The sequence below is a fragment of the Schistocerca cancellata genome, chromosome 10, assembly GCF_023864275.1.
Source record: "Schistocerca cancellata isolate TAMUIC-IGC-003103 chromosome 10, iqSchCanc2.1, whole genome shotgun sequence".
NCBI lineage: Eukaryota > Metazoa > Arthropoda > Insecta > Orthoptera > Acrididae > Schistocerca > Schistocerca cancellata.
The window spans coordinates 161,757,086-161,781,136 of NC_064635.1; the positions used below are offsets into that span (position 1 = coordinate 161,757,086).

General features: G+C 43.0%; 1 protein-coding gene and 4 non-coding genes across 5 annotated transcripts in view; all 5 read left to right on the forward strand.

Moving 5' to 3' along the window:
* LOC126106215 (uncharacterized) overlaps positions 1-24,051 on the forward strand; it is a 194,781-nt gene that overhangs the window by 759 nt on the left and 169,971 nt on the right. The window lies entirely within an intron of this gene.
* On the forward strand, positions 15,969-16,108 carry LOC126107067 (U4 spliceosomal RNA). The gene has a single exon (XR_007523487.1). It is a non-coding gene; the product is annotated as a U4 spliceosomal RNA (small nuclear RNA).
* On the forward strand, positions 18,323-18,462 carry LOC126107065 (U4 spliceosomal RNA). The gene has a single exon (XR_007523485.1). It is a non-coding gene; the product is annotated as a U4 spliceosomal RNA (small nuclear RNA).
* LOC126107058 (U4 spliceosomal RNA) lies at positions 20,676-20,815 on the forward strand. The gene has a single exon (XR_007523480.1). It is a non-coding gene; the product is annotated as a U4 spliceosomal RNA (small nuclear RNA).
* LOC126107059 (U4 spliceosomal RNA) lies at positions 23,025-23,164 on the forward strand. Its single transcript, XR_007523481.1, has one exon. It is a non-coding gene; the product is annotated as a U4 spliceosomal RNA (small nuclear RNA).

The following is a 24,051-nucleotide window of genomic DNA, read 5'->3' on the forward strand; positions in this document are numbered from 1 at the left end:
AAATTGACGGCGTTGGGTTGGGTTGGGTTGTTTGCGGGAGGAGACCAGACAGCGAGGTCATCGGTCTCATCAGATTAGGGAAGGATGTCGGCCGTTCCCTTTCAAAGGAACCATCCCGGCATTTGCCTGGAGAGATTTAGGGAAATCACGGGAAGCCTAAATCAGGATGGCCGGACGCGGGATTGAACCGTCGTCCTCCCGAATACGAGACGGCGTTTACTTCCACATATTTCGAACTTGGATTAATCAGTGAATAAGACTGTTTCCCAATCCCCCGCTGTCCAAGGTTGGTGTGTCTTAGCCCACTGGAGCCTTTTCTTCTTGTTAACAGGGCGCAACAGTAGTTTCATTATTTCTACATAATCTCGGAGGTTGTTGTCTGCCAGGCGTCGTCTCACTGTTGACTAACTCACCTGTGTATCCCTCGTTGCCTTTAGTTCAGCCGTCAATTAACGGACAGTTTTTTATCTGTCACGTTTACTGGTCACTGCCAAATACTTTTCCTGGCGTTCTGATATTTTCCTGGGTGCTCCTGAGCGATGATGATCTCCATAGGAGCCTGTTTCTCGATGCCGGTGTACGGTTTTGACAACTCCGCTGATGGAAATCATCAGTTTGTTTGCTATTTGTAGGACACTATTGCCTTCTTGGTGCAAAGTGATTATCATTACCCGTGATTCATAAGGAATCTGGCACTTTGGGGCCATTTTCAATTACTTTCGCGGCGTGTTATACCTTTATGCAAACGCAAATACAAGTGAACAGAAATGTAAACATCGTACTTCTACATAGCTATGCGGTCTACTCGCGCCACCTGGCGTGTGTAGTAGAAGTACTTGGACAGGTAATGTCGGTTTACATAAAAGGGATGTTCCAATATGTATGTCTATGTACCATAATTGCGTGTACAATACTGTAAGTGTTATTATTAACCGTTATTTGAGCTTGATATTCTAACGAATAACTCACATAGATCACTTCCATCTTGCTCCGTTGTTATACGCAGCATGGTGTTTCCAAACTGATGGAGGGCAGTGTATCTTCTGCCTGTATGAAGACAGGGGATGGCGGTGAATTTAGGTTGCGCACAGGATGTAATTTTTTTTTTTTTTTCAAAAGGACCATTCGGTTTTACAAGGGCATACCTTTTACATGCATGCACATACAAGAAGCAGGCAAAAATATGGAAATATAAGAAACACAAGACATTACCTTTGCAAATATGGTGCAGGAAAACCGGTGGCATTCAAAACTGCTTACAGTCCCCTCAAATGGATGATACAGGTCCAGTGTGAGTTTTGAAGGAATTTTGTACCATTCTTCCTGCAAAGTAGTGGCAAGTTTAGGCAACGGCGATGAATGTGTATAGAGATATATCCAAAGCAGGGCACAGAGGCTCAACAGTATTGAGATCTGGAGACTGTGGTGGCGATGGGAGACACTCGTGCTCACAAAACCGGACCTGGACAATGCAAGCTGTGTGAAGAGGGGCCGTTTCGTTTTGGAACACGGCATCACCATTGGGGAACAAACATCGTAACATTGTATCATTGTGATCCTTTTGACCTGATCTGGAAAAACGATGACATAATCTTGGGCAGTAAAGCGACCTTGATGAGTAACCGTGGGGCCCATGGAATAACACAGTACGGGTGGCCAAACATTCACTGAATCCCCGCCAAGTTTCGCCGTTGGGACGTAAACTTGGCCAGAAGTCGGAAACAGTGCGAAACTAGACTCATCGGATCAAGTGACATTTTTGTATTGCTTCGTAGCTTCGGCACTGCGTTTTCCAGTTAAGGGCATTTGCTTTGCTGATGAGTGGTTTTGGAATTCCAGCTCACCCTTAAATTCCATGATTCTGGAGCTCCCGACGTGTTGTTTTGGTGCTGACAGTATTCGTTCCTGCTGTGACTTTTTGCAGCTGTCGTCCCTTATTTTTCTTCACAATCTTCAATGCCCACCCATCACCGTCACTCTGTAGCACTTTATTCCGTGTTGTGGCTTAGTGGGTGATATTTTTTAAATTTCCTCGTATGCCTTACCGATTCTCCATATGGCGCCTCTTGAAACACCAACACTTCGGCTACCTTGGTTACGAAAGCACCCACCAAACAAGCGTCAACAATTTGTCCACGTTAGACTATACGTAGGCCCGACATAATGCTCTCACAACTGCACGGAACTCTGTTCTGACCATGACTGACACTTGCAACACGTTAAGAGCATTGCGTAAGTGCCGTTCGTGGTCAAATGCAACAGCGCGACGTGTAGGTTTGCCTAGAATATGGATTTGTGTCCAAGCATGCATTTCTAACTGTGTCTCCATGTTTTTGTCCAACCCCTGCACGGCCTTCTTAAGGAGAGATTGTACCTTCGTAGGGGGCAAAATATAAAAAAAAAAAAAAAATTGCCCATAAACATACCTTGGAGTGTATTTCACTAGAGAAATATGCTTTCTAAGGGCATTTTAGCCATTAAAGGCTTTAAATATTCATTTACTTTGATGGCAGCACATGTTGCCACATCCCCCATTTGCCTTCTGTCAACTTCATGAACTTCAAAACCCTAATTTGCTGATTTGCGAAAATATTTCGTGCTCACAGTTGGCCGCCCTGTTCGCATGCTACATTCACCTGTTCCTTGTGTTTCCGGAGCGTTTTCTGTGCTTGTTTACATCGGAAAGTTTGTTTTTGTGACAAGATGCCTCGAATTGGAAGAGTATACAAAAAATGCAAAGGAGGGCTTGGAAGAAACCCGAAACGAAATGTAGCTATTGATGATAATACTGCAAATAATAGGGATTTTGTCAGTGAGAGTGATGCAAGCTGTTCTAGGTTAGGTTCAACTCCAACTTCCTCAGTCTTTGCAAGTGAAATTTCTTGCAGTGAAAATACGAGTATTAGAACGAGTCCTTCCTCAAGAAAGCTGAACACTGATTCAAGTGCAGAATCGTTTGTAAGTACTAAATATAATAATGAACAGACAAGTGGCAGTATTGTAATAGATATTGAACTATTGTCATCTGCCATATCTTCATTTGCAGTTTGTAAAGTCTGTCATGTAAGTGACAGTTTATTTTGTTTTGAAGATACCACTGCAGGATATGGACTTGGAAGGAAACTATTTTTGAACTGCAGAAACTGTAACGTTCAGTATTCATTTCGTACCAGTAGGAAGATTAACAATGGGTATGAAACTAATATTAGGTTTATGTAGGGATTGCACACTACAGGTAAAGGTAGATTAGCTTGTAAGACACTATGTACAGTCATGGACCTCTCAACTGGCCCAACAAGATTTCAGAAGTATACAGGTACACTATATGAAGCAGCTAAGCATTGTGCTGTCGCCTCTATGAAGGCTGCTGTCAATGAGGAAACTAAAATGAATGATAATTCCACAGATATTGCTGTGGATGTTGATGGAACATGGCAGCGTAGAGGGAATCTCAAGTCTGAATGGTGTAGTAGCTACAACAAGCATGGATAATGGCAAAGTGTTAGATGTAGAGGTACTGACTAAATACTGTCATAGTTGTGGATTTATAAAGAACAAATAAAAATTTAAATCTCAAGGAAAGTTCTGGATGGAGTGTAAATTTTGAAGTATCTACTGGGAACATGGAGGCTGCAGGTACAGTAAACATTTTTTCCAGGTCACTTTATATGTTTAGGATAAGGTATGTGAAATATTTAGGGGATGGAGACAGTAAGAGCTTCAAGAGTGTGGCAGAAGCAAAACCATATGAAGATGTCAGTGTGGAAAAGCTGGAATGTATTGGACATGTCCAGAAAAGATGGGAACCCGTCTTTGTAAGTTGAGGAAAGATATGAAACGCATAAAATTACCAGATGGAAAACCAGTATCTGGGAAAGGTAGGCCCACATACAAGGAGATAGACAGTCTGCAGAACTATTATGGCATGGAAATTAAAAGGAACAGTGACAGTGAGATGAAAATCAAGCAGGATATCTAGGCAACTTATTTTCATAAATTATCAACTGACAAGGAACCTTGTTATACCTGAAATGCCTGAGCTAGCAGGACAGAGCAGATTAGGTTGTGGAAAGGGGCCAAAAAAATGGTTGCTGTCAGTTGCACTCAACATACAAACTTTATTCATCAACACACAATATTACAACAAGGATGTAAAACATTCAAAACTTTAACCGACCTCCTTTAGATCGGCTGAAGGCCACACTCAAAATCCAAGACACAAGGTGTAAGCAAGAAACTGAAATACAAGGTTCCTCTGGAGGTTTCACCCAGGTATATTTTCTAAATTTCAATCTAAACAGGCTGAAAGCCTTAGCAATTTAATTTTAATGAAACTTGGCTGGAGGCCCCATTTTAAGCAATAAGAAGAGTTTCAGTCAAAGGCAGAAGGCCTTATCTTAAAACATTTCATGCAAATTCGGCTGAAGGTCCCATACAGAAGCATAACAATCTTATGCCTTAAGGGCAAGACAAGAACATTAATTTAAGAGATGTTAAAACTCGCCTGAAAAGCCGCGCATCAGCACATAATTTAACGGCTTAAGCCCTAGAAAGAAGAATTTGAATTTTAAAAGGGAGAAGGCCGTATCTTAAAACATTTCATATAAAATTCGGCTGAAGGCCCCTATAAAGAATAAAAATCTCATGCCTTAAGGGCAAGACAAGAACATTAATTTAAGAGATATTGATACTGGGCTGAAGGCCACCCATCAACCACATAACTAAAACCCAAAGGAAATTACTATGTAACACACAAAGAACGACGCTCAGAAGTTCCCAAGGGTTGGCCTGGGGTCGTATTACTAACGCCCGTTTAGGTGAGACAGGCAGCCTGTTCAACGACTTCTTAATCTGAAGGCAACCCAACCGACAAACAGCCGACCGACCAATCAACAAAATCAGTTCTGCTCCGCGCAACCAGGAAAACGACCACAAGATTTCAATACAACGACACACAGAATATTGGCGCCCACAACGACCAACAACACCTCAGCTGCCGAACTACACGCCGCACTGGACAGCAGCAACACGACGAGGAAAATACACTGCCGAAAATTACGTCAACGACCAGGGCAGGTAACCGGAACGTCAACTGCCACAAGGCAGAAGATACCGCTGGTCAACTTCAATGACAGGGAACAAATTAAGTTGAACTCCACAGGAAGACGGCTGGAATCTTAGCTGACTTGAATACACACACATTGTTGCTCGTGGGAATGCCCCAAAAGTGACAACCAGGATCAAACGAAGGAATGTAAACAGTTGAGGCTCGATAGTATCTACATCTACATCTACATCCATACTCCGCAAGCCACCTGACGGTGTGTGGCGGAGGGTACCTTCAGTACCTCTATCGGTTCTCCCTTCTATTCCAGTCTCGTATTGTTCGTGGAAAGAAGGATTGTCGGTATGCCTCTGTGTGAGCTCTAATCTCTCTGATTTTATACTCATGGTCTCTTCGCGAGATATACGTAGGAGGGAGCAATATACTGCTTGACTCTTCGGTGAAGGTATGTTCTCGAAACTTTGACAAAAGTCCGTACCGAGCTACTGAGCGTCTCTCCTGCAGAGTCTTCCACTGGAGTTTATCTATCATCTCCGTAACGCTTTCGCGATTACTAAATGATCCTGTAACGAAGCGCGCTGCTCTCCGTTGGATCTTCTCTATCTCTTCTGTCAACCCTATCTGGTACGGATCCCACACTGCTGAGCAGTATTCAAGCAGTGGGCGAACAAGCGTACTGTAACCTACTTCCTTTGTTTTCGGATTGCATTTCCTTAGGATTCTTCCAATGAATCTCAGTCTGGCATCTGCTTTACCGACAATCAACATTATATGATCATTCCATTTTAAATCACTCCTAATGCGTACTCCCAGATAATTTATGGTATTAACTGCTTCCAGTTGCTGACCTACTATTTTGTAGCTAAATGATAAAGGATCTATCTTTCTGTGTATTCGCAGCACATTACACTTGTCTACATTGAGATTCAATTGCCATTCCCTGCACCATGCGTCAATTCGCTGCAGATCCTCCTGCATTTCAGTACAATTTTCCATTGTTACAACCTCTCGATACACCACAGCATCATCTGCAAAAAGCCTCAGTGAACTTCCGATGTCATCCACCAGGTCATTTATGTATATTGTGAATAGCAACGGTCCTATGACACTCCCCTGCGGCACACCTGAAATCACTCTTACTTCGGAAGACTTCTCTCCATTGAGAATAACATGCTGCGTCCTGTTATCTAGGAGGAACTCTTCAATCCAATCACACAATTGGTCTGATAGTCCATATGCTCTTACTTTGTAGGTAAAGTGAGGACTCAAACTGAATGTTCAAGATCGGTGGGCGCCGAACTTCGTAGCAGTCGCAAGCAGCACCTCACACTCCAACCGTGCGTGCACACCGCCAGTGTTCCCAGCCACAGTACGCGTGACGGAGACTTCCTTAGTGCTACACGCCAACTGACCGACTCGTCACACACCGCCCAGCCGGAAACTATACCCGCCGTAATACCGTATAACTATCGAAACACGCTGCTGCTGCCACTCACGGAGAGGACCGCAGGAGAAATAAAACCACAGGACTGCAACCAAGGTTTAACCCAAGACATGACTTGAGTCAGCCACGGCTCATGCCTTGTGCCCAAAAGGACCAACCTCCTGGTGCAAACACAACCGTGCTCTAGCAGCTGGCGAACAGTACAGTCAGAGGTACTCATTGCCTGTTGAAGTGTGCAGTGTAATGAAGCCAAGTTTTATAAGTTTAACTGATGAAAACCTGTTGCGTGGAGAAACACAGAACCTAAATGAATCATTTAACAGTGTCATATGATCTAGAATTCCTGAAACAGTATTTCTAGGTACAGATACATTGAATTTGGGTGTTTATGATGCAGTTCTTTCATTTAATGGTGGCAATGTGGGGAGAGTTAGGTTGCTTCAGAAGTTAGTCATACAACCTGGGGAAAATATGGTGACGGCATGTTCCGAATTGGATGCTGTCCGTGTGAAGAAAGCAGATTATGAAGTCTATGATAGCTAGGACGGCAAGAATGTACCCAAGGACTGCTAAGAAAGCCGGGGAGGTTGAAGAAAATGCAGATGACCCAGGATGTGATGCAGGAATGTTCTAAGGTCAATAACAAACTATATTCATCTTTCAATCCGGATTCCTGAGATTTTACTTTTTTAATGATTAGGTATATTTTTTTCAGGAACGGTGAAACTTTCACAGCTTATAGAAACTGGTCTGAATATCAATGAAGAATTTTTAAAAAGAGTTCAGTTTAATATTGTAGAAATTATAAATTAATAAAGCTTAAATATGTGAAAAAATTTTTAGAACTTGCAAAAAATTTCTTTAAAAAATAAATTATGCAAGCGACTTATTTACAAAAATAGATCAATGGAGAGAGACTCTTCCTCCACCAGCCATTAAAATTTTATATTATCACGAACCGTTCAAGAGATAAATGTACCTAAAATTGACTAATTTAACATTGTAACTACACACAACAACAAAAGTTTTGCATCACCTCGATTCCGAGAGTTCCGGAACCTGTACAGAAAATTAGAATAGAGATCAACATAAATATCAATAGACCCTTTTTACTGCGCATTAACACCACACATTGCGTGTTGTACCGCCATACAGCGAGATATTCAGAGGTGGTGGTCCAGATTGCTGTACACACCAGTACCTCTAATACCCGGTAGCACGTCTTCTAGCATTGACGCATGCCTCTATTCTTCGTGGCATACTATCCACAAGTTCATCAAGATCATCCAGATTGTCCCACTCCTCAACGGTGATTCGGCTTAGATTCCTCAGAGTGGTTGGTGGGTCACGTCGTCCGTAAACAGCCCTTTTCAATCTATCCCAGGCATGTATGATAGGGTTCATGTCTGGAGAACATCCTGGCCACTCGAGCGATGTCGTTATCCTGAAGGAAGTCATTCACAAGACGTGCACGATGGGGACGCGAATTGTCGTCCATGAAGACGAGTGCCTCGGCAATATGCTGTCGATATGGTTGCTCTATCGGTCGGAGGATGGCATTCACGTATCGCACAGCCGTTACGGCGCCTTCCATGACCACCAGCGGCGTACGTCGGCCCCACGTAATGCCATCCCAAAACAGCAGGGAACCTTCACCTTTCTGCACTCGCTGAACAGTGTGTCTAAGGCGTTCAGCCTGACCGGGTTGCCTCCAAACAAGACTTCGGCGATTCTCTGGCTGAAGGCATAAGCGACACTCATCGGTGATGCTAATCCTGAGCGTTCCTTTCAGCATGTTTTTGGGTGCATCTGTACTGCGGTGCATGCTGTCGTTGCCTTTTACTTCAGGAGTGTAATTGTGCATCATGCAGCCTATTGCGCATAGTTTGAGTCGTAACATGACGTCCTGTGGCTGCACGAAAAGCATTATTCAACATGGTGGCGTTGCTGTCAGGGTTCCTCCGAGCCATAATCCGTAGGTAGCCGTCATCCGCTGCAGTAGTAGCCTTTGTGCGGCCTGAGCGAGGCATCTCATCGACAGTTCCTGTCTCTCTGTATCTCCTCCATGTCCGAACAACATCGCTTTGGTTCATTCCGAAACGCCTGGACACTTCCGTTGTTGAGATCCCCTCCTGGCACAAAGTAACAATGCGGACGCGATAGGACCGCGGTATTGACCGTCTCGGCATGGTTGAACTACAAACAACACGAGCCGTGTACCTCCTTCCTGGTGGAATGACTGGAACTGATCGGCTGTGGACCCTTCCGTCTAATAGGCGCTACTCATGCGTGGTTGTTTACATCTTTGGGCGGGTTTAGTGACATCTCTGAACAGTCAAAGGGACTGTGTCTGTGATACAGTATCCACAGTCAACGTCTATCTTCAGGAGTTCTGAGAACCGGGCTGATGCAAAACTTTTTTTGATGTGTGTGATAAGGTACAATCTCCCATTAAGGGGGATAGGACGTCAAAAATTTTAAGAAATTAGATTTTTCAAAAATATGTCTATTTTGTAGCACATGTTTGCCTAAACAGTTTGATGTATAAAACATATATATTTGAGAGATTATAAGGTTCGTTATTTGGTCTTAAGTGTGCCAAGATGCAGTGCCACACCCCTTTGCACCACTTTCTTCTGTCATACGTAAGGGTATTTTGCTCTGTAGCATTCGAATGTTTACATTTGCGCCAGACATTTCTATACGTGAAACAAAGGATTATTGATATCGATACATTCTCTCCTGCCATCGTCGTGCAGTGTTTTGATCGCTGATTTTGTTTGTTCTGTTTTGAAAGACTTGCTGTGTGGTGTTGTGAATTTCGAAACGATTTTCATTTGGTTGTGTTGTTTTGTGTTCGTTTGTGGTATATTATCGCACAAGATGCCTAGAATTCGTTGCTTCAACCGTAAACAACGTCACCAGGGCAACAGATACACAGTAAATGGTGCTACAACCAATGTTACACCAGTGGCTCAAGGCTGCAACCTCTCAGAGCCGGTAAACAAACCACCACCGAGTGCTTCAAGAAGGAAACTTGTTTTTGTTGCTAATGAAATTGGAGACTGTGAAACTGAAGGTTCGTGTAATATTATTGTGATGTTAACATACTGTCACAACCCGCCAGGGTAGACGAGAGCGCTTAACGCGCTGCTTCCTGGACTCGGGTAGGCGCGCCGGCCCCGGACCGAATCCGCCCGGCGGATTAACGACGACGGCCGGTGTGCTGGCCAACCTGGATGTGGCTTTCAGGCGGTTTTCCACATTCTGCTAGGTGAATACCGGGCTGGTCCCCACGTCCCGCCTCAGTTACACGACTTGCAGACATTTGAAACACATTCACACTATTTTACGATTTACACTAGATGCAGACAGCTGGGGTACACTTCTTCTGTCCCGAGGGGTATGGGGTGGCGGCAGGAAGGGCACCCGACCACCCCTTATACAGGGTTATTACAAATGATTGAAGCGATTTCACAGCTCTACAATAACTATATTATTTTAGATATTTTCACAATGCTTTGCACACACATACAAAAACTCAAAAAGTTTTTTTAGGCATTCACAAATGTTCGATATGTGCCCCTTTAGTGATTCGGCAGACATCAAGCCGATAATCAAGTTCCTCCCACACTCAGCGCAGCACGTCCCCATCAATGAGTTCGAAAGCATCGTTGATGCGAGCTCGCAGTTCTGGCACGTTTCTTGGTAGAGGAGGTTGAAACACGGAATCTTTCACATAACCCCACAGAAAGAAATCGCATGGGGTTAAGTCGGGAGAGCGTGGAGGACATGACATGAATTGCTGGTCATGGTCCCCACCATGACCGATCCATCGGTTTTCCAATCTCCTGTTTAAGAAATGCCGAACATCATGATGGAAGTGCGGTGGAGCACCATCCTGTTGAAAGATGAAGTCGGCGCTGTCGGTCTCCAGTTGTGGCATGAGCCAATTTTCCAGCATGTCCAGATACACGTGTCCTGTAACGTTTTTTTCGCAGAAGAAAAAGGGGCCGTAAACTTTAAACCGTGAGATTGCACAAAACACGTTAACTTTTGGTGAATTGCGAATTTGCTGCACGAATGCGTGAGGATTCTCTACTGCCCAGATTCGCACATTGTGTCTGTTCACTTCACCATTAAGAAAAAATGTTGCTTCATCACTGAAAACAAGTTTCGCACTGAACGCATCCTCTTCCATGAGCTGTTGCAACCGCGCCGAAAATTCAAAGCGATTGACTTTGTCATCGGGTGTCAGGGCTTGTAGCAATTGTAAACGGTAAGGCTTCTGCTTTAGCCTTTTCCGTAAGATTTTCCAAACCGTCGGCTGTGGTACGTTTAGCTCCCTGCTCGCTTTATTCGTCGATTTCCGCCGGCTACGCGTGAAACTTGCCCGCACGCGTTCAACCGTTTCTTCGCTCACTGCAGGCCGACCCGTTGATTTCCCCTTACAGAGGCATCCAAAAGCTTTAAATTGCGCATACCATCGCCGAATGGAGTTAGCAGTGGGTGGATCTTTGTTGAACTTCGTCCTGAAGTGTCGTTACACTGTTATGACTGACTGATGTGAGTGCATTTCAAGCACGACATACGCTTTCTCGGCTCCTGTCGCCGTTTTGTCTCACTGCGCTCTCGAGCGCTCTGGCGGCAGAAACCTGAAGTGCGGCTTCAGCCGAACAAAACTTTATGAGTTTTTCTACGTATCTGTAGTGTGTCGTGACCATATGTCAATGAATGGAGCTACAGTGAATTTATGAAATCGCTTCAATCATTTGTAATAGCCCTGTACTTATCCGTGCCAATTCCGTACTTAACCCTGCCGACCCTGCGCACAATACGGGATAAAAGCGGTAGCAAAAGAAAAGGAAAAAGTTAACATGCTGTCACAGTTAATATTGGACAATGTTATGTGCAAACATTGCTTTGATGTGCAGTGTGTTTCTGTGGTGGAAGACGAGAGTGCCAGCAAAGGCCTTGCTACGAACTTATCTGTGATATGCAGAAAATGCAACGTTGGTGCGTCTTGCATGACATCTAAAATCGTAAACAAAGGTTATGATGTGAATTTGAGGGTAGCATATGGCATGTGCTGTATTGGTAGCAAGAACATTTTGCCAGTGATGAATCTTCCACCTCCTCCATCAAAATTCGAGATATATCATGGCTTACTGCTTGGGGTTGTAAAAGAAATTTATTTTGTTAGAAGTAAAAAAAATATTTTGTTCTTTTTTTTCTGAACTTCCACTCCTATGAGTGTGAAGCCCGAATCCTTCCTGGACATGCTGACAAAGCCTTACGAATTTATTTGTGAAAGTATAGACAGTGGAAATTAAAATGTTCTGTGGTGCCTCTCCTGCTCCCGGCCTGTTTGACGTCCTACCACCCTAAAGGGCCAGAAGGGCCTGGCCCTGCCAGAGATTTTGTGATATAGTTTTATTCGGTATATTTTCTCAATATTAACAGTCTGAGTATGGCATAACTTTGATGTAGTACAAGTGACACAGACTATAATCCGTTCATCATACGAATAAACCTGATGCAAGCATTACGCCATGTATTCTTCCGAGTTTGCTTGAATCTCGTTGGATTTCGTTTCACGTGGAACGGAAGCCGATCTGTGACCAGTACAGTCGAGTACGATCATAAGGATACGTTTTATGCTGTGTAACACGCATAGAGACTGAGCGATAACGTGGGACAACAGCTTTACCGGCGCATTAAATTTGGACAACAGTGGCCAGCCAGCGGTCCAACTAACTTGCAATGATGCGAGCAGTTGCAATTCAGATGTAAAAAGAGACGAGGAAACAAAGAATGTCATTTAATTTTTAAAGAGTGTGAAATAACATGCGGAGACACTCCAGCACTTCCGCGCGTTTCTTAGGTGACCAGACGGAAAGCACAAAATGCACTCGTTCTCACCTGAAGTAGTATTCTAATTACAAACAAGAGTGCAGAAAATTTCCAACTTAAACGTAGGGTAATTTTTCTGAGCGAGCTGTGTCTAATGCAAAAGCGTACTGCAGGGATTTCACTGTACTGTTGAATACTGAAGCCACTGAAGGTATTAATTACAGACAGCCGTCTGGTAATCTCTTAGCTCCTTCCTCATCCGAATCCGAGAAATACATTTCAATTCTGGAAGCGTCAACTGCTACATTGACAACGAGCTTATCAACAACTGAATCCACGAAGTCAACCAGCCGCCGCATTTTCTCTTACTTCTTCTATATCTCGCCAGCATTCGGCAGTGACATGTGTAAAAGTTGCGTGCGTTACTTCCAGTGCGTCTGTCAGCTTAACAGTCTTGTTACTTCTCTGGCCAAATCCCGCAACTTGGCTCCAGATCAGTTCTGTTGGGATCATATTGTAACGGTACAGCAGCAAATGTAAAATGCAGCATGTGTATGACGTGCACGATGCAGTCAAAATATTGTTTTTCATGTTTCTACGATATTTATCTACCTCCGTGGTATAAAACGATGGACATAGCTCAAATAAAGAGCATTTGATTCTTCATTTTTGTCTTAAAAATTAAATTGTTATGTTTTCTTAGTTTAAGCAACTTTTATGAACAATCTTTCATAAAACATCGATAATTAAGAATTTGTATTGGAAATGAAAACAGGAATTTCGCGTCCACTGTGCAATTAGAAACAAAAAGACGTGCATTATTCATAAAAGTAGGTATTTCAAATTGAACTAGAAAAAAAATGATTCAGGTATAGGTTTGAACTAACGAATCAGGAACTGTTTATGATTATCTTTCTTTTACGCTACCGACTGCGCTACACGTACAAAGTAAATATGTCATTAATTATCTTGGAACTCTTCCATTTGGTCCGTGTTTGCATAGAAAAACAGTAATATCAGAGACTGAGTCCGCCTTGATGCAAAACACCTTGTTATTCGTTTATTTCTTTATTATCCCAAACTAGTTTCGGCGACAAATATCACCGTCATCAGTGGTTTTTTTTAATCAAAAACATGCAGAAAATGGCATAGTATTACAAACACAGTAAAACATTATTACATTTTTACAATTTGTCTTTTGAAATATAGTTTTCTATTGATACTTTCATACTACCTTATTTATTGTATGTTACAACATGTTTTAAGCAATTATTGGCGCTTTTTGCGACATATTTTCTGTGATTTTTTTGTCTTTTCTGTTGCCGTCTTTTTACTTAGCGAACATCAAGACAAATATTGCACCCAGCAAATTAAATGTATCAGTGCAGTAAATAAACTACAAATCGTCCAAAGTTTCTAAAAGAATTGAAAATAAAATCTATGTATTACTGTTTGTGGCTCCTATTGTACATTGATTTTATGGTGGTGTAAAGTAAAGAACAAATTTTATCGTTCCTACTAAATTATTAACAGTGTATGAATCATTAATAGGAAATAAAGAAAAATGGCTATAACCACGAGTTGAGCACACATTCCTGTCCAAAAGTTACGTTCTTACTTTCCATTTCCTTGCTTTGAGCACAGGAAACACATTCATAATGTCACTTGAACCAAATTTAGTAGCTACAAGATAGTTGAATTTGACAGTCTGCTTCAATTACACTCGACCATAAGTAGGTTTTTCATCATCTTTAATTTTCTGAAAGTGCGTTGTAATTGTCATAAATATCTTTAATGTTATTTCGATGTTTGCATAAGCATCTAGCAACCCATACACCGAAAACAAAAAACTCAAATTATGGGCATGGATGTGTGTGATGACCTTAGGTTAGTTAGGTTTAAGTAGTTCTAAGTTCTTGGGGACTGATGACCACAGCAGTTGTCCCATAGTGCTCAGAGCCATTTGAACCTGGTTTCACTCCCATAACATTGCCCTCAATTCCGCCAAAACTACGGCAGTATACTTACTAAACGGCGTCCTATACTCCGCTACAACATCTCAATCAGGGGCGTCCGATTCCTGGGAGCCCAAGATACCAAGTATCTCCTGGTCTGGTTGGATAAGAAACATTTCTTCCATCACCTTGATTTTTCCCTTACCATCTGCACCCGCCCTGTCTGCCTGTCCCCCAACCTCACCTACCTTGGACTCACCATTGACCATCACCTCTCCTGGATCCCTCAGCTCCGCTCTATCCAATCCAAAGCTCACAACTGTCTTCAACTCCTTAAACTCCTCTCTGGCTGGACATGGTGTTTGACCCCCTCTCCATCCTCCACACCTACAAATCCACACCTACAAATCCTTAACCCATCACATCCTCTGTTATGCCAGTCCTGCCTCATTATCCAACCCCTCACAAATTCTATAAGTCCCTCCAGATCCTCGAGTGCCATTCACCCTGTATTCGCCTCCTGTCCCCCAGGCAAATCCTCTAAGACCTAATTCATTTCCCCCATCTGCTCCTTTTCGCCGGCGGGGGTGGCCGAGCGGTTCTAGGCGCTACAGTCTGGAACCGCACGACCGCTACGGTCGCAGTTTCGCATCCTGCCTTGGGCATGGATATGTGCCATGTCCTTAGGTTACTTAGGTTTAATTAGTTCTAAGTTCTAGGGGACTTATGACCTCAGAAGAGAAGTCCATAGTGCTCAGAGCCATTTGAACCATTTTTTGCTCCTTTCCCTTGAACATATCCACAATCTATACACCTCCCACCAACCTGATCTCCCTCATCCCCTGATTGCTCCTCTCCTCTCCAACCCCGCCCTATGCTGCGCCTCACCATTGCGTCCCCCGTACCCTCCACCTCTACACCCTTCATCTCCTCTCCCAAGGTGGCTTCCATCAACTATCCCACACAGATGATGCCCTCTTTCGCTCCATTTATCCCTCCTATCAACTGTGAACCTCATCTCTTCCTCCCTTCCTCTGCTCTTATCCCAGGCTCCATCTGCCCCCTACAATATTGTTTTACCCCACACACCCTCTCTCTCACTCCAATCTCTCCCCTGAGTCCTTTTGCTTTCCCCTCCACCTCATTCCCTTCTCGTCCACACCCTGTCCCCTCCCCCCATCAGCTACCGACGTTTTTCATTTCCTCTACTCCCCCTTCTTTCCCCAATGCACCAGGACCTCCCCCGCCGCCATCTGTCCCAGTGTCGCCTCTATGGCGCTGTTTTAAGTGAATGTTAAGTGTTGTGCGCCTCCTGTCGGTATTGTGACCAGCCACCATACTGTTCCAGGGTAAGTTATTAACTGTTACGAACAGACCCCAGATGGCACGTTTATAATTATGCCTGTCTACATACAGTGTGTTTTTATTAGCATCACTGCCCTTTTGTCTTTGTTTATTCCTTGCAACTTTATCACCTTGCATCAGTTTTTATCAGTCACCCCCTTATCGCATGCTTTTACTTTTATATCTCCTAATTCTGTTTTTTAATTTTCCTGCAGGCTACAGAGTGGCGTACTGTGCTGCTGCCAGCCCGTCCCATTCTTAGGGGGAATCAAAATGCACTAAAGGAAAAAAAAGCGCACAGTTCTTTACCTCTGTGCAGTGACAATATCGTAACCAATGAAGTGTAACTGAGGTGCGATTATTGCTAGTTGAAAACTTTTACCAATACCCCGCCATAGAGATGTGAAATACCACCTCTGTGGCAATTTTTAGTAGCTCCTAAGGGAGTGTAAGTCCAATGAAAACAATGTTTGAAGGTGTGTTTGTCTGTTAACACGGCTGCAGTTGTGTAAGAGTTTGTCTGATGGTTGTGAGGGACCATGCACAGCAGATAGGCTGTGTTCCCTCAGGGATTGTATACTGTGTTTGGAAGCTAGTGAAAAACATTCTCGAATTGGGTAAGCTGTTGTGCAAGTGCTAGTGTGAATCCCTACACCGTTTGTGGACCATTGAGGTGTTGTTCTGTCTAGAGGGATGCAAGTGGTACTCAAGTGCAATGTTTACTGATGTATGTTGTGTTTGGCCATTTTCTGCCAGAAATTATTGAAGGAGACTAGAGCAGTACACCAAGTGTTGATGAAAGTGTGGGAGGTTAACTCGTTTATATAGCAGTGCCCGCATTGTACTTTTGTTGTTTTGTGTTGTGTTGGTCATTAGATACATGTTTGATCTTTTATGAATATGGCTGTGTGTACAGCTCGATAATTAGCACTGACGACTGTGGAATTGCTGCTGATAGCAGTGGGAAATGAATTTGTTTCCACGTTTAAGGTGACTGATGTGTATGGGCAGTCACATAGATGACAGAGTCTTGCCTGATGTGTGCTACACCTCACAGGTGTAACTGTAATGTCATGCAAGAGTTTGGCTCACTTTGAGAATACATACATTTCCTGTAGTGTGCAGAGCAGATGGATTGACAGAAGAGTTAGTGCTAGTAGGTGGTTGGATAGCAGCAAATGCAGTCTGTGGTGTTGAGTGAGGTATTGTGATTGCATATGTAGCATACTTGTTTCAGCTACAGGCTACAGGAAGAGCATGTTTCTCATGCAGTGCAGAATTTGGTGTAGTCGAGGCATGGTGTTTTCATTTCCATCAGTGCAAGTTGTGTGTGTGTCGTAGTATTTCTTGGACTGTGGATTTGCTGTGCATGTGTGACAGAGGCTTCACTGTAATAGTTGGTGCTTAATGATGGCCCGTTAAGCCATGAGAATGTATGTTACACCATGTGGCATACTGAAAAGAAAGGTCTCACATTGGCTTGTGGGGTAGGGTTAGTAACCGTGTCATTGAATATAAACCAATGTAAGCATTAAAAAAATGCAGGGGTATAAAAGGCATTGGTGAGAATTCTAGCAGAAGCCATACATTTTTTTATGATCAAGGGCAGTTGTCTTCTGATGGCACCTTTTTCTTTCCATGTCACCATTTGTGGGTGTGACTGTTCCCTGTATGTAAGGTGGGCATAATTAGCTGCCCAGTATATTACAAGGTGGGTGCCATAGAAAAATGCCTCATATTGTTTGTATCTGTTATAGGTGGATGGCACTGAAAATTCCTTTTTAGCACACAATCACATATTTTCATTTTTGTCATGCAATATGCAAGATTGGGTCAATGAGACAAGAGGCAGGGTAGGGAGCCAGATAGTTTTTTATGATTTTTTTTGGAAAGAACATAATCAATGGCAGGTGAGCCCAAGACTTAATTATTCTGCAGGTGTATTTGGCACCATATGGAAGATTCTTGCATGTTTAATGCTACATTATATGTTCCCATAATTATGAAGCATTGCACTGACTGAAGAGGGTGCTTAACTAGTGAGAAGACACATTTCAATGACTTGAGCGAATTTGTAAATGGCATTTCATTGTGGTTGCGAGGTGTCTAATCCCTTAGGCCAAGTTTTCATCTGTGAACAGTCATTAGTCTTTCGGCAAGAAATGGGAAAAATTACATATAACAGCGAAATATACGACACACCCTATTGCTTAGGAATGTGAAGTTTATTAAGTTGTCAGTTTGCTTGGTGTCCAATATTAACCAGCAGTCGTAAAGTAAGAAAATGTGAGCAGATATTGTATTGGGGGTAGCTGTGTTTACTTGATGAGGTAGTACCACTTTTGTCAGTGTGGGGCTAAGAGAAGCGAGCGCGCAGAAGCGCCCCTGTCGGCCAGCGGGAGAACTACTGTGCAGTTTACAGCGCCAAGATGGCGGAATGTAGCTAGGCAAGGAAGGATTAGACAGAAGGAGCGAAAAACAAACAGTTAGCATCTGGGGACTGTGTGTTTGATATGTTTGCGTGTGTATTTTTGTATTTGTGTGCAGCAGGTGACTTGTGCAGTGTTGGGAGATAGTGATAGATAAGAAGTGATATGAGTACCCATAGGTGCTTGCGTCAGGGGTCAGGTATAAATAGCAGCTCCAGGTGCAAGGTTGTTTACCTTTGCGCAGTGGCAATATCGTAACCGATGAAGTGTAACTGAGGTGCGATTATTGCTAGTTGAAAACTTTTACCAATACCCTGCCATAGAGATGTGAAATACCACCTCTGTGGCAATTTTTAGTAGCTCCTAAGGGAGTGTAAGTCCAATGAAACAATGTTTGAAGGTGTGTTTGTCTGTTAACACGGTCTGCAGTTGTGTAAGAGTTTGTCTGATGGTTGTGAGGGACCATGCACAGCAGATAGGCTGTGTTCCCTCAGGGATTGTATACTGTGTTTGGAAGCTAGTGAAAAACATTCTCGAATTGGGTAAGCTGTTGTGCAAGTGCTAGTGTGAATCCCTACACCGTTTGTGGACCATTGAAGTGTTGTTCTGTCTAGAGGGATGCAAGTGGTACTCAAGTGCAATGTTTACTGATGTATGTTGTGTTTGGCTATTTTCTGCCAGAAATTATTGAAGGAGACTAGAGCAGTACACCAAGTGTTGATGAAAGTGTGGGAGGTTAACTCGTTTATATAGCAGTGCCCGCATTGTACTTTTGTTGTTTTGTGTTGTGTTGGTCATTAGATACATGTTTGATCTTTTATGAATATGGCTGTGTGTACAGCTCGATAATTAGCACTGACGACTGTGGAATTGCTGCTGATAGCAGTGGGAAATGAATTTGTTTCCACGTTTAAGGTGACTGATGTGTATGGGCAGTCACATGGATGACAGAGTCTTGCCTGATGTGTGCTGCACCTCACAGGTGTAACTGTAATGTCATGCAAGAGTTTGGCTCACTTTGAGAATACATGCATTTCCTGTAGTGTGCAGAGCAGATGGATTGACAGAAGAGTTAGTGCTAGTAGGTGGTTGGATAGCAGCAAATGCAGTCTGTGGTGTTGAGTGAGGTATTGTGATTGCATATGTAGCATACTTGTTTCAGCTACAGGCTACAGGAAGAGCATGTTTCTCATGCAGTGCAGAATTTGGTGTAGTCGAGGCATGGTGTTTTCATTTCCATCAGTGCAAGTTGTGTGTGTGTCGTAGTATTTCTTGGACTGTGGATTTGCTGTGCATGTGTGACAGAGGCTTCAGTGTAATAGTTGGTGCTTAATGATGGTCCGTTAAGCCATGAGAATGTATGTTACACCATGTGGCATACTGAAAAGAAAGGTCTCACATTGGCTTGTGGGGTAGGGTTAGTAACCATGTCATTGAATATAAACCAATGTAAGCATTAAAAAAATGCAGGGGTATAAAAGGCATTGGTGAGAATTCTAGCAGAAGCCATACATTTTTTTATGATCAAGGGCAGTTGTCTTCTGATGGCACCTTTCTCTTTCCATGTCACCATTTGTGGGTGTGACTGTTCCCTGTATGTAAGGTGGGCATAATTAGCTGCCCAGTATATTACAAGGTGGGTGCCATAGAAAAATGCCTCATATTGTTTGTATCTGTTATAGGTGGATGGCACTGAAAATTCCTTTTTAGCACACAATCACATATTTTCATTTTTGTCATGCAATATGCAAGATTGGGTCAATGAGACAAGAGGCAGGGTAGGGAGCCAGATAGTTTTTTATGATTTTTTTGGAAAGAACATAATCAATGGCAGGTGAGCCCAAGACTTAATTATTCTGCAGGTGTATTTGGCACCATATGGAAGATTCTTGCATGTTTAATGCTACATTATATGTTCCCATAATTATGAAGCATTGCACTGACTGAAGAGGGTGCTTAACTAGTGAGAAGACACATTTCAATGACTTGAGCGAATTTGTAAATGGCATTTCATTGTGGTTGCGAGGTGTCTAATCCCTTAGGCCAAGTTTTCATCTGTGAACAGTCATTAGTCTTTCGGCAAGAAATGGGAAAAATTACATATAACAGCGAAATACACGACACACCCTATTGCTTAGGAATGTGAAGTTTATTAAGTTGTCAGTTTGCTTGGTGTCCAATATTAACCAGCAGTCGTAAAGTAAGAAAATGTGAGCAGATATTGTATTGGGGGTAGCTGTGTTTACTTGATGAGGTAGTACCACTTTTGTCAGTGTGGGGCTAAGAGAAGCGAGCGCGCAGAAGCGCCCCTGTCGGCCAGCGGGAGAACTACTGTGCAGTTTACAGCGCCAAGATGGCGGAATGTAGCTAGGCAAGGAAGGATTAGACAGAAGGAGCGAAAAACAAACAGTTAGCATCTGGGGACTGTGTGTTTGATATGTTTGCGTGTGTATTTTTGTATTTGTGTGCAGCAGGTGACTTGTGCAGTGTTGGGAGATAGTGATAGATAAGAAGTGATATGAGTACCCATAGGTGCTTGCGTCAGGGGTCAGGTATAAATAGCAGCTCCAGGTGCAAGGTTGTTTACCTTTGCGCAGTGGCAATATCGTAACCGATGAAGTGTAACTGAGGTGCGATTATTGCTAGTTGAAAACTTTTACCAATACCCCGCCATAGAGATGTGAAATACCACCTCTGTGGCAATTTTTAGTAGCTCCTAAGGGAGTGTAAGTCCAATGAAACAATGTTTGAAGGTGTGTTTGTCTGTTAACACGGTCTGCAGTTGTGTAAGAGTTTGTCTGATGGTTGTGAGGGACCATGCACAGCAGATAGGCTGTGTTCCCTCAGGGATTGTATACTGTGTTTGGAAGCTAGTGAAAAACATTCTCGAATTGGGTAAGCTGTTGTGCAAGTGCTAGTGTGAATCCCTACACCGTTTGTGGACCATTGAAGTGTTGTTCTGTCTAGAGGGATGCAAGTGGTACTCAAGTGCAATGTTTACTGATGTATGTTGTGTTTGGCTATTTTCTGCCAGAAATTATTGAAGGAGACTAGAGCAGTACACCAAGTGTTGATGAAAGTGTGGGAGGTTAACTCGTTTATATAGCAGTGCCCGCATTGTACTTTTGTTGTTTTGTGTTGTGTTGGTCATTAGATACATGTTTGATCTTTTATGAATATGGCTGTGTGTACAGCTCGATAATTAGCACTGACGACTGTGGAATTGCTGCTGATAGCAGTGGGAAATGAATTTGTTTCCACGTTTAAGGTGACTGATGTGTATGGGCAGTCACATGGATGACAGAGTCTTGCCTGATGTGTGCTGCACCTCACAGGTGTAACTGTAATGTCATGCAAGAGTTTGGCTCACTTTGAGAATACATACATTTCCTGTAGTGTGCAGAGCAGATGGATTGACAGAAGAGTTAGTGCTAGTAGGTGGTTGGATAGCAGCAAATGCAGTCTGTGGTGTTGAGTGAGGTATTGTGATTGCATATGTAGCATACTTGTTTCTACAGGCTACAGGAAGAGCATGTTTCTCATGCAGTGCAGAATTTGGTGTAGTCGAGGCATGGTGTTTTCATTTCCATCAGTGCAAGTTGTGTGTGTGTCGTAGTATTTCTTGGACTGTGGATTTGCTGTGCATGTGTGACAGAGGCTTCAGTGTAATAGTTGGTGCTTAATGATGGTCCGTTAAGCCATGAGAATGTATGTTACACCATGTGGCATACTGAAAAGAAAGGTCTCACATTGGCTTGTGGGGTAGGGTTAGTAACCGTGTCATTGAATATAAACCAATGTAAGCATTAAAAAAATGCAGGGGTATAAAAGGCATTGGTGAGAATTCTAGCAGAAGCCATACATTTTTTTATGATCAAGGGCAGTTGTCTTCTGATGGCACCTTTTTCTTTCCATGTCACCATTTGTGGGTGTGACTGTTCCCTGTATGTAAGGTGGGCATAATTAGCTGCCCAGTATATTACAAGGTGGGTGCCATAGAAAAATGCCTCATATTGTTTGTATCTGTTATAGGTGGATGGCACTGAAAATTCCTTTTTAGCACACAATCACATATTTTCATTTTTGTCATGCAATATGCAAGATTGGGTCAATGAGACAAGAGGCAGGGTAGGGAGCCAGATAGTTTTTTATGATTTTTTTGGAAAGAACATAATCAATGGCAGGTGAGCCCAAGACTTAATTATTCTGCAGGTGTATTTGGCACCATATGGAAGATTCTTGCATGTTTAATGCTACATTATATGTTCCCATAATTATGAAGCATTGCACTGACTGAAGAGGTGCTTAACTAGTGAGAAGACACATTTCAATGACTTGAGCGAATTTGTAAATGGCATTTCATTGTGGTTGCGAGGTGTCTAATCCCTTAGGCCAAGTTTTCATCTGTGAACAGTCATTAGTCTTTCGGCAAGAAATGGGAAAAATTACATATAACAGCGAAATATACGACACACCCTATTGCTTAGGAATGTGAAGTTTATTAAGTTGTCAGTTTGCTTGGTGTCCAATATTAACCAGCAGTCGTAAAGTAAGAAAATGTGAGCAGATATTGTATTGGGGGTAGCTGTGTTTACTTGATGAGGTAGTACCACTTTTGTCAGTGTGGGGCTAAGAGAAGCGAGCGCGCAGAAGCGCCCCTGTCGGCCAGCGGGAGAACTACTGTGCAGTTTACAGCGCCAAGATGGCGGAATGTAGCTAGGCAAGGAAGGATTAGACAGAAGGAGCGAAAAACAAACAGTTAGCATCTGGGGACTGTGTGTTTGATATGTTTGCGTGTGTATTTTTGGATTTGTGTGCAGCAGGTGACTTGTGCAGTGTTGGGAGATAGTGATAGATAAGAAGTGATATGAGTACCCATAGGTGCTTGCGTCAGGGGTCAGGTATAAATAGCAGCTCCAGGTGCAAGGTTGTTTACCTTTGCGCAGTGGCAATATCGTAACCGATGAAGTGTAACTGAGGTGCGATTATTGCTAGTTGAAAACTTTTACCAATACCCCGCCATAGAGATGTGAAATACCACCTCTGTGGCAATTTTTAGTAGCTCCTAAGGGAGTGTAAGTCCAATGAAACAATGTTTGAAGGTGTGTTTGTCTGTTAACACGGTCTGCAGTTGTGTAAGAGTTTGTCTGATGGTTGTGAGGGACCATGCACAGCAGATAGGCTGTGTTCCCTCAGGGATTGTATACTGTGTTTGGAAGCTAGTGAAAAACATTCTCGAATTGGGTAAGCTGTTGTGCAAGTGCTAGTGTGAATCCCTACACCGTTTGTGGACCATTGAAGTGTTGTTCTGTCTAGAGGGATGCAAGTGGTACTCAAGTGCAATGTTTACTGATGTATGTTGTGTTTGGCTATTTTCTGCCAGAAATTATTGAAGGAGACTAGAGCAGTACACCAAGTGTTGATGAAAGTGTGGGAGGTTAACTCGTTTATATAGCAGTGCCCGCATTGTACTTTTGTTGTTTTGTGTTGTGTTGGTCATTAGATACATGTTTGATCTTTTATGAATATGGCTGTGTGTACAGCTCGATAATTAGCACTGACGACTGTGGAATTGCTGCTGATAGCAGTTGGAAATGAATTTGTTTCCACGTTTAAGGTGACTGATGTATATGGGCAGTCACATGGATGACAGAGTCTTGCCTGATGTGTGCTGCACCTCACAGGTGTAACTGTAATGTCATGCAAGAGTTTGGCTCACTTTGAGAATACATACATTTCCTGTAGTGTGCAGAGCAGATGGATTGACAGAAGAGTTAGTGCTAGTAGGTGGTTGGATAGCAGCAAATGCAGTCTGTGGTGTTGAGTGAGGTATTGTGATTGCATATGTAGCATACTTGTTTCTACAGGCTACAGGAAGAGCATGTTTCTCATGCAGTGCAGAATTTGGTGTAGTCGAGGCATGGTGTTTTCATTTCCATCAGTGCAAGTTGTGTGTGTGTC